Source organism: Schistocerca americana, chromosome 5 (genome assembly GCF_021461395.2).
Source record: "Schistocerca americana isolate TAMUIC-IGC-003095 chromosome 5, iqSchAmer2.1, whole genome shotgun sequence".
Taxonomy (NCBI): domain Eukaryota; kingdom Metazoa; phylum Arthropoda; class Insecta; order Orthoptera; family Acrididae; genus Schistocerca; species Schistocerca americana.
This window is the reverse complement of record NC_060123.1, coordinates 385,159,345-385,172,137: the sequence shown is the minus strand read 5'-3', so window position 1 is coordinate 385,172,137 and position 12,793 is coordinate 385,159,345. Positions and strand designations below refer to the sequence as shown.

The window sequence follows — 12,793 nt, the reverse complement described above, 5'->3', positions numbered from 1 at the left end:
TACGCCGGTGCAACAATACTTTACCCTTTCACCTTGATTCAGGCGACAGCAGAAAATGGCACGCTGTGGCCAAGGGACGAAGCGGGCCAGCTGCGATGTTCTGACACATCCACAAAAACTTGCGAACTATGTCGACTGGCGTTCTGACTATAAGAAAGCGCGAATATTCCGTATCAGAGCCCTGAAAACTCTGGAGATTTCAATGTCAGTTGGTCTGCCCAACAAATCTGACTCACAGGCACGACGGTGCGTGCTGGAATTCTCAAACGTCAGACGGCCGACTCAGGACGCATAAGTTCCCCCTTGTGACACATGATGTGACCGAGACGAAATGCAGTTCCACTGTCAGTACAGTTGGAAACTGCCACTGGCTCTTAGCCCACCACAAGTTGCATAAATACCACATTCTCACCCACTAGGGAAAGACCTGCCAACGGCCTTGTAGCAGTGGCAACACTGGTTCCCGTCAGATCACCGAAGTTAAGCGCTGTTGGGCTGGGCTAGCACTTGAATGGGTGACCACCCGGTCTGCCGAGCGCTGTTGGCAAGCGGGGTGTACTCAGCCCTTGTGAGGCAAACTGAAGAGGTACCTGACTGAGAAGTAGCGACTCCGGTCTCGGAAACTGACATACGGCTGGGAGAGCGGTGTGCTGACCAAGTACCCCTCCATGTCTGCATCCAGTGACGCCTATTGGCTGAGGATAACATGGCGGCCGGTCAGTACCGTTGGGACTTCATGGCCTGTTCGGAAGGAGATTAGTTTAGTTTTAGGGAAAGACATGTTCTCCAGCAGGGGAGAACCAGAAGATGAAGAAGGCAAGCCGGCCGGGGTGGCCGAGCTGTTCTAGGCGCTACAGTCTGGAACCGCGCGACCGATACAGTCGCAGGTTCGAATCCTGCCTCGGGCATGGATGTGTGTGATGTCTTTAGGTTATTTAGGTTCTAGGGGACTGATGACCTCAGAAGTCCCATAGTGCTCAGAGCCATTTTTGAAAAAGGTAAAGAATAAAAATCGCTTTCCACCAAGCCTCAGACATGAGCCGATTAGCTGAAAAAACCCGCCCCTACGCTGTACAAACCAATCGACCTGTCCTTCACTAATTGAATTTCCCCTCTTGACTGTTCTGCTGGCTTGGTAGCCAATCCAGACACAGCACCGGGCTTCCCACGTTGGGGAAACAAGCCTGCGCCTTGCACATCCTGAAGGGAGCCAATTCACCACTCAAAAGCTCTCTTGTCTGAAAAAAGAAGACCGTAGACTAGGGAGGTGTCGTTCTCAAGTTATGCACGGCCATGTTTCAGCAAGAAACGTCTGCCTACATTGGACCACAGTCTCTCATTTATGAAGATATCTGATCTTTCCAGGCTAACGATTTCTATTTTCTGAAAGAAGACAGTCATGCCGCTGTGATCGTATCGTCCCAGCTTCTAACATGAGAATGCTTATAGTTTTATGACCGTCCTACCATTTGCAGAAAAGCTCAGGCTACAGCAGTCCCTCTTAAACGGCTTCCTCCACCCACTTTCTGCTATCTGGCCGCCTTTGCGATGGACTGTCACCGGCCCAGGTAAAAGGTTTTGCGAGCCGGCGTCCTCCTGTTCCGAGAATAAATGGCAAGAGTGGGGTGCCACAGCTCGAGGTTCCTCTACAGGTACAGTCAACAGAACGCTCCCTTGCCGAATCACTCGCGCAGCCAGATTGCTGGCCACAACATTTATGACCCGCAATCCATCTTTCTCACTGTTCTCCGTCACCTGAACTATGGCCCTCAGATTCAAATTCTCTACAGGCTACACGTGCAATTATAAGAACATTCCGCTCACAATTTGCTGATGAAAATTAAGGTCATAAGCCACACATACGGACTGTGGTACTGGGGAACACGGAGATCATGATCTAGAATATGAATTTTGATCTGGCCCAGAGAGTAGTTAAGGTGAGAGACTGGCTTGCCACCCATCAGTGTACTTGTGTGAGATAGCGTTATTAGTGTCTGACAAGGTTTGAAAGGGGACTCACTGTTGATCTCCATCTGGCCATGTTGTTGCATCTGAAATGTCCTACAAGAAACAAATGAGCATATAGGTCACAATCTATATTTGAGGAAACAATGAATTAAACACGAATGGTCTTCGTTGACCACGACTGAAAAGTAACCAAATTTGCAACTATTTCCTAACAGGGGAATAAGTTCACAACTAAACGCACGTACTTGTAATACCAGTCTTGGTTGAGGAAACAACTAAAGGAAGGCCTTCACAGGCAGAGTTCGTTCTCTACTAGTTTGCCGGCCGCGGTGGTCTCGCGGTTCTAGGCGCACAGTCCGGAACCGCGCGACTGCTACGGTCGCAGGTTCGAATCCTGCTTCGGGCATGGATGTGTGTGATGTCCTTCGGTTAGTTAGGTTTAAGTAGTTCTAAGTTCTAGGGGACTGATGACCACAGCTGTTAAGTCCCATAGTGCTCAGAGCCATTTGAACCATTCTACTAGTTTGACCATCAAATATTTAAGTCCTCGCTCCTTGAGCGGTGCACATTGGAACAGATTAACACTCAAGTTGCGTTTAGTACAAGTTCACAGTTCCTACAGTCTTACCAAGTGAGTCTGACAGAATCCAAAAGGCCTGCGAACAGTTTCCAAGGTACCTTGGCGGCGATGGTGGCGTGCAGTCTGCTGCATCCGGAGCAGACTTCTTCAACTCGGATGGTTGCGACGTAACTCCGTGATCGTCGCGGACGCAGTCCTAAACACCCACACGGCGGAGGTACACTACATCTTGATTGTCTCCCCGTGACATTGGTGGATGCAGCAAAAGGTTCATGGTATGAATGACTTCTCTTGCTGATTTACACGCCCTCTGTGCTGTGGTCCAGTGTACCCGAAGGCCGTTTGCAGGTCGCGCTGCAAATGACGGTGTCGCAGGGGCTGAGCTGGCAACTTGACGGTGATGTGTTGAGGTGTGGCGCTTGACGGCTTTTGTGACGATCTTGAATCTTGCAATGTCTAGATTTGTGGGGCATTCAGGTGGACAGTGGCCCAATGTTAGGCTTTGTGGGAATGTGATGGCAGGAATACTCGATGTTAAGATTCCGGTCGACCAAGACTGGTCACCATAAAGGAGGATCGTAACCTCTTCATGTCTGCACCTGACATACAGCACAAGTATGGACACCATGCAACGTTCTGTGTCATCCTGCACCAGTAATGGGATACTAGTTGCAGCTGGACTGGGGGATAACTGTCCCATGCGTAGGCTCCTGTGACGCAATGACACAAATGGCTGCGTTTAGAGTGATTCTGTGACCCAGAAGCATGGACTGCTGACGAATGGCGTGACATTGTGTTCAGCGATGTACAACGGATGTGTAAGACTGTGGATGACCATTTTCGGTGACGACAGCGCCAACTGGTGAGGGGCCCATTCTTCCATTGTTTACTAAAAGCACAACGGTGTTACTTCATGGATCATGGCGTGGGGGGCAGTCGGGTTTGATTTCATTGCTGGCAGTGACTGAGGGAACACTGATGGTAAACCCTATGGCACAGACAGGATGTCTGAGTTTGGGGACATACCACCTGAATTTAGGAACAACATTATCCACACAATTCAGAAGGCTGCAAGAGCTGACAAGTGCGAGAATTATCGCACACTCAATTTGGCAGCGCATGCATCAAAGTTACTTACAAGAATAATATGCAGAAGAATGGAAAAGAAAATTAAGTACGTGTTAGATGACGATCATTTTGGTTTAAGAAAGGTAGAGGCAATAGAGAGGCAGTTCTGATGTTGTGGTTGATAATGAAAGCAAGACCATAGGATTTGTTGACCTGGAAAAAGCGTTTGACAATGTAAAATGGTGCAAGATGTTAGAAATTCTGAGAAAAATAGGGGTAAGTTGCATTGAGAGACGGGTAATATACAATATCTACAGGAGCCAAGACGGAATAACGAGAATGGACAACCAAGAACGAAGTGCTCGCATTAAACGTAGTGTCAGACAGGAATGTAATGTTTCCCTCCCACTGTTCAATCTATTTATCAAAGAAGCAATAATAATAGAAAGGTTTGGGAGTGGAATTAAAATTCAAGGTGAAAGGATACGATTCGCTGATGACATTGCTATCCTGAGTGAAAGTGAAGAAGAATTATACGATCTCCTAAATGGAATGAAAAGGCTGATGAGTACAGAATATGGACTGGGTGTAAATAAAAGAAAGACGAAGGTAATGAGAAGTAGCAGAAATGAGAACAGCTAGAAACATAGCATCAGGGTTGATGGCCACGAAGTAGTCGAAGTTAAGGAATTCTAGTACCTAGAGAGCAAAATGGGCATTGATGGACGGAGCAAAGAGGACATCAAAAGCAGACCAGCACTGGCAAAAAGGGCGATCGTGGCCAAGCGCAGCATACTAGTATCAAACGTAGGCCTTACTTTTAGGAAGGAATTTCTGAGAAGGATTGCAACATTGTATGGTAATGAAACATGGATTGTGGGAAAACTGGAACAGAAGAGATTATAACGATTTGAGATGTCGTGCTACAGACGAATATTGAAAAGTAGGTGGACTGATAAGGTAAGGAACGAGGAGGTTCTGCGCAGAATCAGAGAGGAAAGGAATGTTAGTGAAACACTGACAAGAAGAAGGGACAGGATAATAGGAGATCTGCTATGACGTCAGTGAATGACTTCCACGGCAATAGAGGGTGCTGTAGAGGACAAAAACGGTAGAGAAAGACAGAGATTGGAATACGTCCAGCAAATAATTGTACATGTGCTCCTACGTAATTTGTAATTTCGGCTCGCAGTTCTAATTGCGCATATAACATTACGTACACCCTCAGCCATCAAGTTTTACCTCCAATGTGCTTCCCATTTCTTGTCAGGCAGTGGGGATTCAGCTCTACACAAAATGGTTTTCTAATGCAGGGGCTAACAAAGGGATCACTATGAACTTACTTTATCTAGAGGAGAGAACCCTGGTTGCTAGATGTAGAGAACATCAGCGAAGAAATTAAAGAGAGCACTGGATAAGGTGGCCTCAAATAAGAAGCTCTGAATAAAGTGAAAGGTAACTAATGTTCTAACAAAACTGACTATAGACAGGGAAATAATATCTGGGGAAATAATAACAAGGGGAAGATAATATGGGATATCAATAGCCACTCTGAGAAATCACGGCAAAGATGACAACAGAAACAAAAATATTTGGTAAGTGTCTCATTTTCAGCGTTATGTTACACTACCGTGACATCCAAACAAAAATAACAGAATAAAAAATCATTTTTCTTAGAGGTAGTCTAGAGGTAACGTGTTTAACTACTAATCAAAAGGTCCTGGTCTCGTGTTCTAACGCGGACAATGCTTCAATTGTGATTAAAGATCATCAACAATGGCGGCCGAAGACTTCCGGCTTAAGAAGTCACTCTTTTTTCTGCAAACGTACTTGTTAAAGACAGTGGAGGAGCGGACAGAGGTTCAGGGCACTTTCTTGCAATTTGTGTGGGAAACTGTCCTTACAAGGAGGAGGAATCAGCACGAGGATGAGGATGCAGAAGACAATGGAAATCACGGCGTTAAGGACACGGAATGAGTATCCACAGCCCATGTGGCCTGTAATCGAAAATGTGTCATTATGACCTCCCCTTTGGCAGAAGGCTCCGGATTAAGGTCGGGACACACATGTCCGGACCGTGTCCGTGCCGAGACACGTCCGAGTATCGGTCGTCACCCGGACAACGAAATACATCATTAAAACAAATGTAGCGGGCCCAAATTGACCGGGCCGTGCACGGGGAACGTCAACGGGCAGGGGTCGGGCCGGGCGGGATTCTCCGTGTTTAATTTTTCACGTGACGGACACGGGCTGACGGTAGAATTATCTTGTGAGCTGTGCAACTGCGCAAGACTGTTCTGTCTACAAAACATGGATGTGGAACGACTAATAGAAGTACTTCGTAAGTTTCCTGTTCCTTACGACGGAAGTGACAACTACAGGAATATCGAGTACAAAGACAGAGTTTGGAAGACAATTGCAACAGATCTACAAGCCAAAGGTATGATAAAAACTACACAAGTTTTAATACCCGAAAGATATTTATTTACTTTTTATTTTACAAACAGATGTTTGGTTTATATCGCCAAGGCGACATGTTCTTGCCATTCCACAGTCCCTTGTGGAGAGTGCAGGAATTTTTTGAGTTGTTCTCGTACAGCAAATGCAGCATCTGTTGATCTCCCACGAATTCGAGGTAGGTTTCGAAGATTTGATGATCTTCCGGATCCCTCAGCAGTTTCCTTTTGATCCATCCTCTGTTCGGGCACCCTATAACCTTCCATTTTTCGAATAAAGTTTTACAGTACACACGCAGCCGTCACAATCATTGTAAGGTTATTGGAATCTCCCTGAAGGATTCTTTTAAATATTCGAAATTTCTGTTGCAATGTACCGAATGCATTTTCGGATATGCTTCTTGCCCGACTCAAACGATAATTAAATATAGCCTTGTTATTTGTTAAGATCCTGCCAGGATATGGTCGCATCAAGTATGTTTTGAGAGGAAAAGCTTCATCGCCTACAATTACCATTGGAAGTTCAACATCAGTTCCGGGTATAGTTTTACTCTTTGGGACGCTAAGCGTATTGTTCTCCAATGACTTTTCTTTAACCTACCTTAAAAAAACAGCCAGTCGTTCTTTGGGTGAAACTGATATTCTCCAGAAAGTGTCGTTTTTTCTCAGTCTTGGTTCTAGTTTCTTTAAAAGTTCACAGAAGGTGTACTGCGTCATCCTAAAATATTCATAAAACTTAGTCTCATCATCTATGAGATGAGAAAATAATGTTCGAAACTCTCCCTGTACTGATCTTGTTTTCCAGGCATTGTGGATCCATAATTTTCTTCTTCTTGTTTGCCTTCGTTTTTTTCCTCTTCGTCTAAAGCAAGTGCTATAAGCCCTAATTAACTATTACGAAAATTAGTGAACATGTTTTACAGCTTTCACAAACAGAAACACAGATCACCGCGTCCGAGTCACTACAAGGAACAACAGAGACACGGACGTGCCCCGGTCATGTGTGGCCCCTGCACGAACGGACCGGAGCACGGCGTCACTCGTCCGACGCTCTGCCCTGACACGGCCCGGACGTGTGTGTCCCGATCCTTAGTCTGCCCTCCGGGACGAGTCTGCCAAGAGGGAGGTAACCATGAGGAAAATATGAAATCATCAACTACGCAATAACATTCTACCAGTCTGAACCTGCAAAGTAAGAAGTTTCAGCATAGTAGAGAAGCTGAAAATGGAAACGCAACGGCTCAGCTCAGATATGGTGGCGGCCAGTGAAGTGAAATGGAAAGACGACAATTATTTCTAATTAGGCGAATATCGTATAATATCAACAGTAGAAGAAAATGGTATAACAGGAGTTGGATTCGTTATGAATAGGAAATTTGGGCAGAGAGTGAGCTACTGAGAACATTTCACTTACAGGGTTATTCTCACCAGATTCGACAGCAAATCAACACCGACAATGATAGTTCAGGCATACATGCCGACGTTGCAAGCAGAAGATATTAGGCTACTGAACGGGTAATTAAGCACGTAAAGGAAGATGAAAATACAGTGGTTCTGAAGGATTTGAACACGGTTGTAAGGGAAGGAATAGAAGAAAATGTTACAGCAGATTACGGTTCAAGTGGCTCTAAGCACTATGGGACTTAAAATCTGAGGCCATCAGTCCCATAGACTTAGAACTACTTAAACCTAACGAACCTAAGGACATCACACACATCCATGCCAGGGGCAGGATTCGAACCTGCGACCTTAGCAGCAGCGCGGTTCCGGACTGAAGCGCCTAGAACCGCTCGGCCACACAGGAGATTACGGATTAGACAGCAGGAATGAGAAGAGAAAGACTAATTGAGTTCTGTGATAAATTTCAGATAGTGATAAATAGCAAATACGATGCAGTCAAGGTGAAATGGCTGTAGCGAAGATGAGAAATAATGAATGGGAGAGGAGACTCAGTAAACAGAAAAGTCAAAACATACTCCTGTGAAATTAAAAGCAAGAGGGTAACATTCATAGTGCAGTTGGAATTCTACTATTAGGCATAAAGGAGAGAGCAAAAAAATGGTTCAAATGGCTCTGAGCACTATGCGACTAAACTTCTGAGGTCATCAGTCGCCTAGAACTTAGAACTAATTAAACCTAACTAACCTAAGGACATCACACACATCCATGCCCGAGGCAGGATTGGAACCTGCGACCGTAGCGGTCGCTCGGTTCCAGACTGTAGCGCTTAGAACCGCACGGCCACTCCGGCCAACAAAGGAGAGCGCAGTTAGTTGGAAAGGGTACACTGAAGGCCTCTATGAGACGGAGGCTTGTTTGATGACGTGATGGAAGTCGATGTAGATGACATACGGGACCCAGTATTAGAGTCAGAATGTAAGAGAGGCCTGGGAGATTTAAGATCAAATGAGATGGGGCGGATAGGCAATATTCCATCGAAATCTGTAAAATTATTAAGAAGAATCACGACACGCTCATAGGATTTGCCGACCCAGAAAAAGCGTTGGAAAATGTTAAACGGTGCAAGGTGTTCGAAATTGAGGAAAATAGGAATAATAACTAGGGAAGGACGGGAACAGTGACATTGGGAGATCAAGACTGCAGTGCTCGGCTTATAAAGGGTTTAAGGCAGAGATGTTGTCTTTCGCTCTAATGTTCAGTCTATACATCGAAGAATCAATGACGGAAATAAAAGAAAGTCCAAGAGTGAGATTAATACTGAGGGTAAGATTCGCTATTTACATTGCTATCCTTAATAGATACGAAGAAGAATTACACGATCTGTTGGATGGAATGATTACTAATTTTACGATGATAAGGAATTCTGCTACCTTGGAAGCAAAATTACCTGTGATGGACGAAGCAAAGAGAACGTAAATAGCAGACTAGAAAAGGCGAAGAGGGCATTCTTGGCCAAGGCCTTATTTTAAGAAAGACTTTTCTGAGAAAGCACAGTATTGTACAGTAATGTATCATGGACAGTGGGAAAACCGAAACAGAAGAGAATTTGAGTGTTTGGTGCTACAGTAATGCTGCAGAAAATTTGGTAGACTGACAAGGTACGGAAATGGGGGTGGGGGGGGGGGGGGGAGGGGGTGTTTCTCCACAGAATCGACGAAGGAAGGAACACATGGAACACAGTGACAAGAGGAAGGAAAAGGTTAATAGGACATGTGTTACATCAATGAATAACCTCAATGGTACTACAGGGAGCTTAGAGAGGCTAAAGCTGTAGGGGAACATACAGATTTCAATACATCCAATAAATGAGGACATAGGGTGCTTGTGATGCTCACAGACGAAGAAGTTAGCGCAGTAGAGGACTGCGTTGCGTGACATGAAACGAGTGAGAGGATTGGTAACTCAAAAGTATCTTGAATATTTCCGGCAGAAAAAGTGAGATGGGAACTTAATCTTAAAATATCATTCTAAAGATATGTGGAGATGATATAAAAGAAAGAAGGTAATTGAACAAAACGGATCAGGACCCTCCAAACTGTGAAGTCGCTCTGCGACCATCCCTGACATGATGAGTGCCAACATACACTGCTTTCCGATGTCCTGCCACAACCTGTGCTGCAAGAACGACATAGATTGTGTTAGATACTGTTATGGACTCTGTAACTTTTAAACGGCATGGAGGACAAACGCTAAATACCATTTCTTGTGGGGGCACTGCCTATGACATGTGATCTAGAGTCGCACTCATTGACGGAAATCTGAACAGCAACCGCTACATCAAGTACGGTAAGATCCCAAGGAACTGCTTCTCCTTCAGGCAACTCATCATGCTGTATTTCAGCATGACAATGAATGGTCACATGTGGCCAAGACGGTACAAGTTACTTTCAAAGAACGGCGAATGTCACAGGTATTCTGGCCGGCACGTTCGAGTGACACGTCAAACGTCCACCAAGTTTGGGATATGGTAGGTTGGTTTCATGTTCAGCATCATCCTCCAGCAACCACTACTGACGCTGTGTGGATTTCATGGTACATCAGGAAGCACAAGCCTGGCAGTTATCAAAATTTATCATACAACTTCTAGTAAGTGATTAAAGTTTCATTCTTTTCGAACTGATGCCCATCATAAACATCAGTACGAGTCGTGATCTACATGGCCACGAACACAGTCTTGTATTCGTTATGGAATGGAAGCAAACTGACTACGAATGCCATCTTGAGGAATATGTTGCCACATCTGATACATATGCTGACTCAGCTCGTGATGATTTTCGGCTGGAGGGCGGTGTGAAGGCATACTTACTTTCATCGCATGCTCGACGTACACTATGGGTGACAAATAAGGTGGTCTCTGAACATCATAGCATACCACTCAATTTCCAAGTTGACTCTGTGCCTACAGCATAAGCGTCTCTGTATGTGTGGGATGGTGTCAGCGACAAACGACAATTGGCGACTCGAGATCGCGAAATAGCTGACAGTAATCTGTTCCCAACGGTTAGCGCGCACACACTACATGTAACCTCTTCCCGTAATTCAGTTGCGGTCATCCGCATGATGAATCGTTTACTGCATTATTATTTACGCCAAAGTGATTGCTCATGTAAAGAAGAGTGTTTGTTTGTTTGTTTGTTTGTAATTCATACAAATCTACAGCTTTATTCCGATCTTGATAAAATTTTGCTCACTTTCTCTTCAAGACAAGAGGAAGAACACTGTGTACATAGGATTTCGTAATTTGACTTGAAACATATATGTGTACGTAATACACTACTGGCCATTAAAATTGCTACACCAAGAAGAAATGCAGATGATAAACGGGTATTCATTGGCCAAATAACTTGTACTAGGACTGACATGTGATTACATTTTCACGCAATTTGGCTGCATAGATCCTGAGAAATCAGTACCCAGATCAACCACCTCTGGCCGTAATAACGGCCTTGATACGCCTCGGCATTGAGTCAAAGAGAGCTTGGATGGCGTGCACAGGTAGAGCTGCCCATGCAGCTTCAACATGATACCACAGTTCATCGAGAGTAGTGACTGGCGTATTGTGACGAGCCAGTTGCTCGGCCACCATTGACCAAACGTTTTCAATTGGTGAGAGATCTGGAGAATGTGCTGGCCAGGGCAGCAGACGGACATTTTCTGTATCCAGAAAGGCCCGTACAGGACCTGCAACAAGCGGTCGTGCATTATCCTGCTGAAATGTAGGGTTTCGCAGGGATCGAATGAAGGGTATAGCCACGGACCGTAACGCATCTGAAATGTAACGTCCACTGTTCAACGTGCCGTCAATGCGAACAAGAAGTGACCGAGACATGTAACCAATGGCACCCCATACCATCACGCGGGGTGATACGCCAGTATGGCGATGACGAATACACGCTTCCAATGTGCGTTCATTGCGTTGTCGCCAAACACGGATGTGACCATCATGACGCTGTAAACAGAACCTGGATTCATCCGAAAAGATGACGTTTTGCCATTCGTGCTGCCCAGATTAGTCGTTGAGTAAACCATCGCAGGCGCTCCTGTCTGTGATGCCGCGTCAAGGGTAACCGCAGCATGGTCTCCGACTGATAGTCCATGTTGCTGCAAACGTCGTCGAAGTGTTCGTGCAGATGGTTGTTGTCTTGCAAACGTCCCCATCTGTTGACTCAGGGCTCGAGACGTGGTTACACGATCCGTTACATCCATGCAGATAAGATGCCTGTCATCTCGACTGCTAGTGATATGAGGCCGTTGGGGTCCAGCACGACGATCCGTATTACCCTCCTGAACCCACAGATTCCATATTCTGCTAACAGTCATTGTATCTTGAGCAATGCGAGCAGCAATGTCGCGATACGATAAACCGCAATCGCGATAGGCTACAATCCGACCTTTATCAAAGACGGAAACGTGATGGTACGCATTTCTCCTCCTTACACAAGGCATCACAACAACGTTTCACCAGGCAACGCCGGTCAACTGCTGTTTGTGTATGAGAAATCGGTTGGAAACTTTCCTCATGTCAGCACGTTGTAGGTGTCGCCACAGGCGCGAAGCTTATGTGAATGCTCTGAAAAGCTAATCATTTCCATATCACAGCATCTTCTTCCTGTCGGTTAAATTTCGCGTCTGTAGTACTTCATGTTCGTGGTGTAGCAATTTTAATGGCCAGTAGTGTATATAAAGGGGAAAGGTCGTTACCAGAAATCTTTATATAAGGTCTTTTTCGTGTCATCAGTCTTCTGACTGGTCTAAAACAGCTCGCCAAGAATTCCTCTGCTGCGCCAAACTTTTCATCTCAGAGTAGCACTTGCAACCTGCTTCCCCAGTTATTTGCTCGATGTATCCCAGTCTCTGTCTTCCTCTACAGCATTTACCCTCTGTAAGGCTAACTCAGTGAAAACTGCATGTTGATGACTATATTCACTTACGGGGTGCTGTAGCCAATGGCCGCAATGTCGCCAATATAGAAAGGATGACATCCTACCAGCTGCCTTCATTGGCAGTCTGAGGCACAAGGACGAATATGCTGAAGAAGCAATGTCTTACGAGTATGTCCTCAACCGTGGCCGACTGGATCTTTTTGTAACCTTTGCGTACAACCAAATATGGACAGATATTATAGTCGAGCTTGTGGTAGGTCAGGCATATACTGATCGCCACGATTTAACAGCAAGGGTGTTTAAGCAAAAACCTACCAACTTTACTGCCGTTTTACGGAAAGCTACATGTTTGGAGACACCTATTCTTAGATGTCTTC

At 45.3% G+C, this 12,793-nt stretch overlaps 1 pseudogene; it reads left to right on the top strand.

Annotated features, from left to right (window-relative positions):
* Positions 1–429: 429 nt before the first annotated feature.
* Positions 430–547, top strand: LOC124617342 (annotated as a pseudogene).
* The last annotated feature ends 12,246 nt before the right edge of the window (positions 548–12,793 follow it).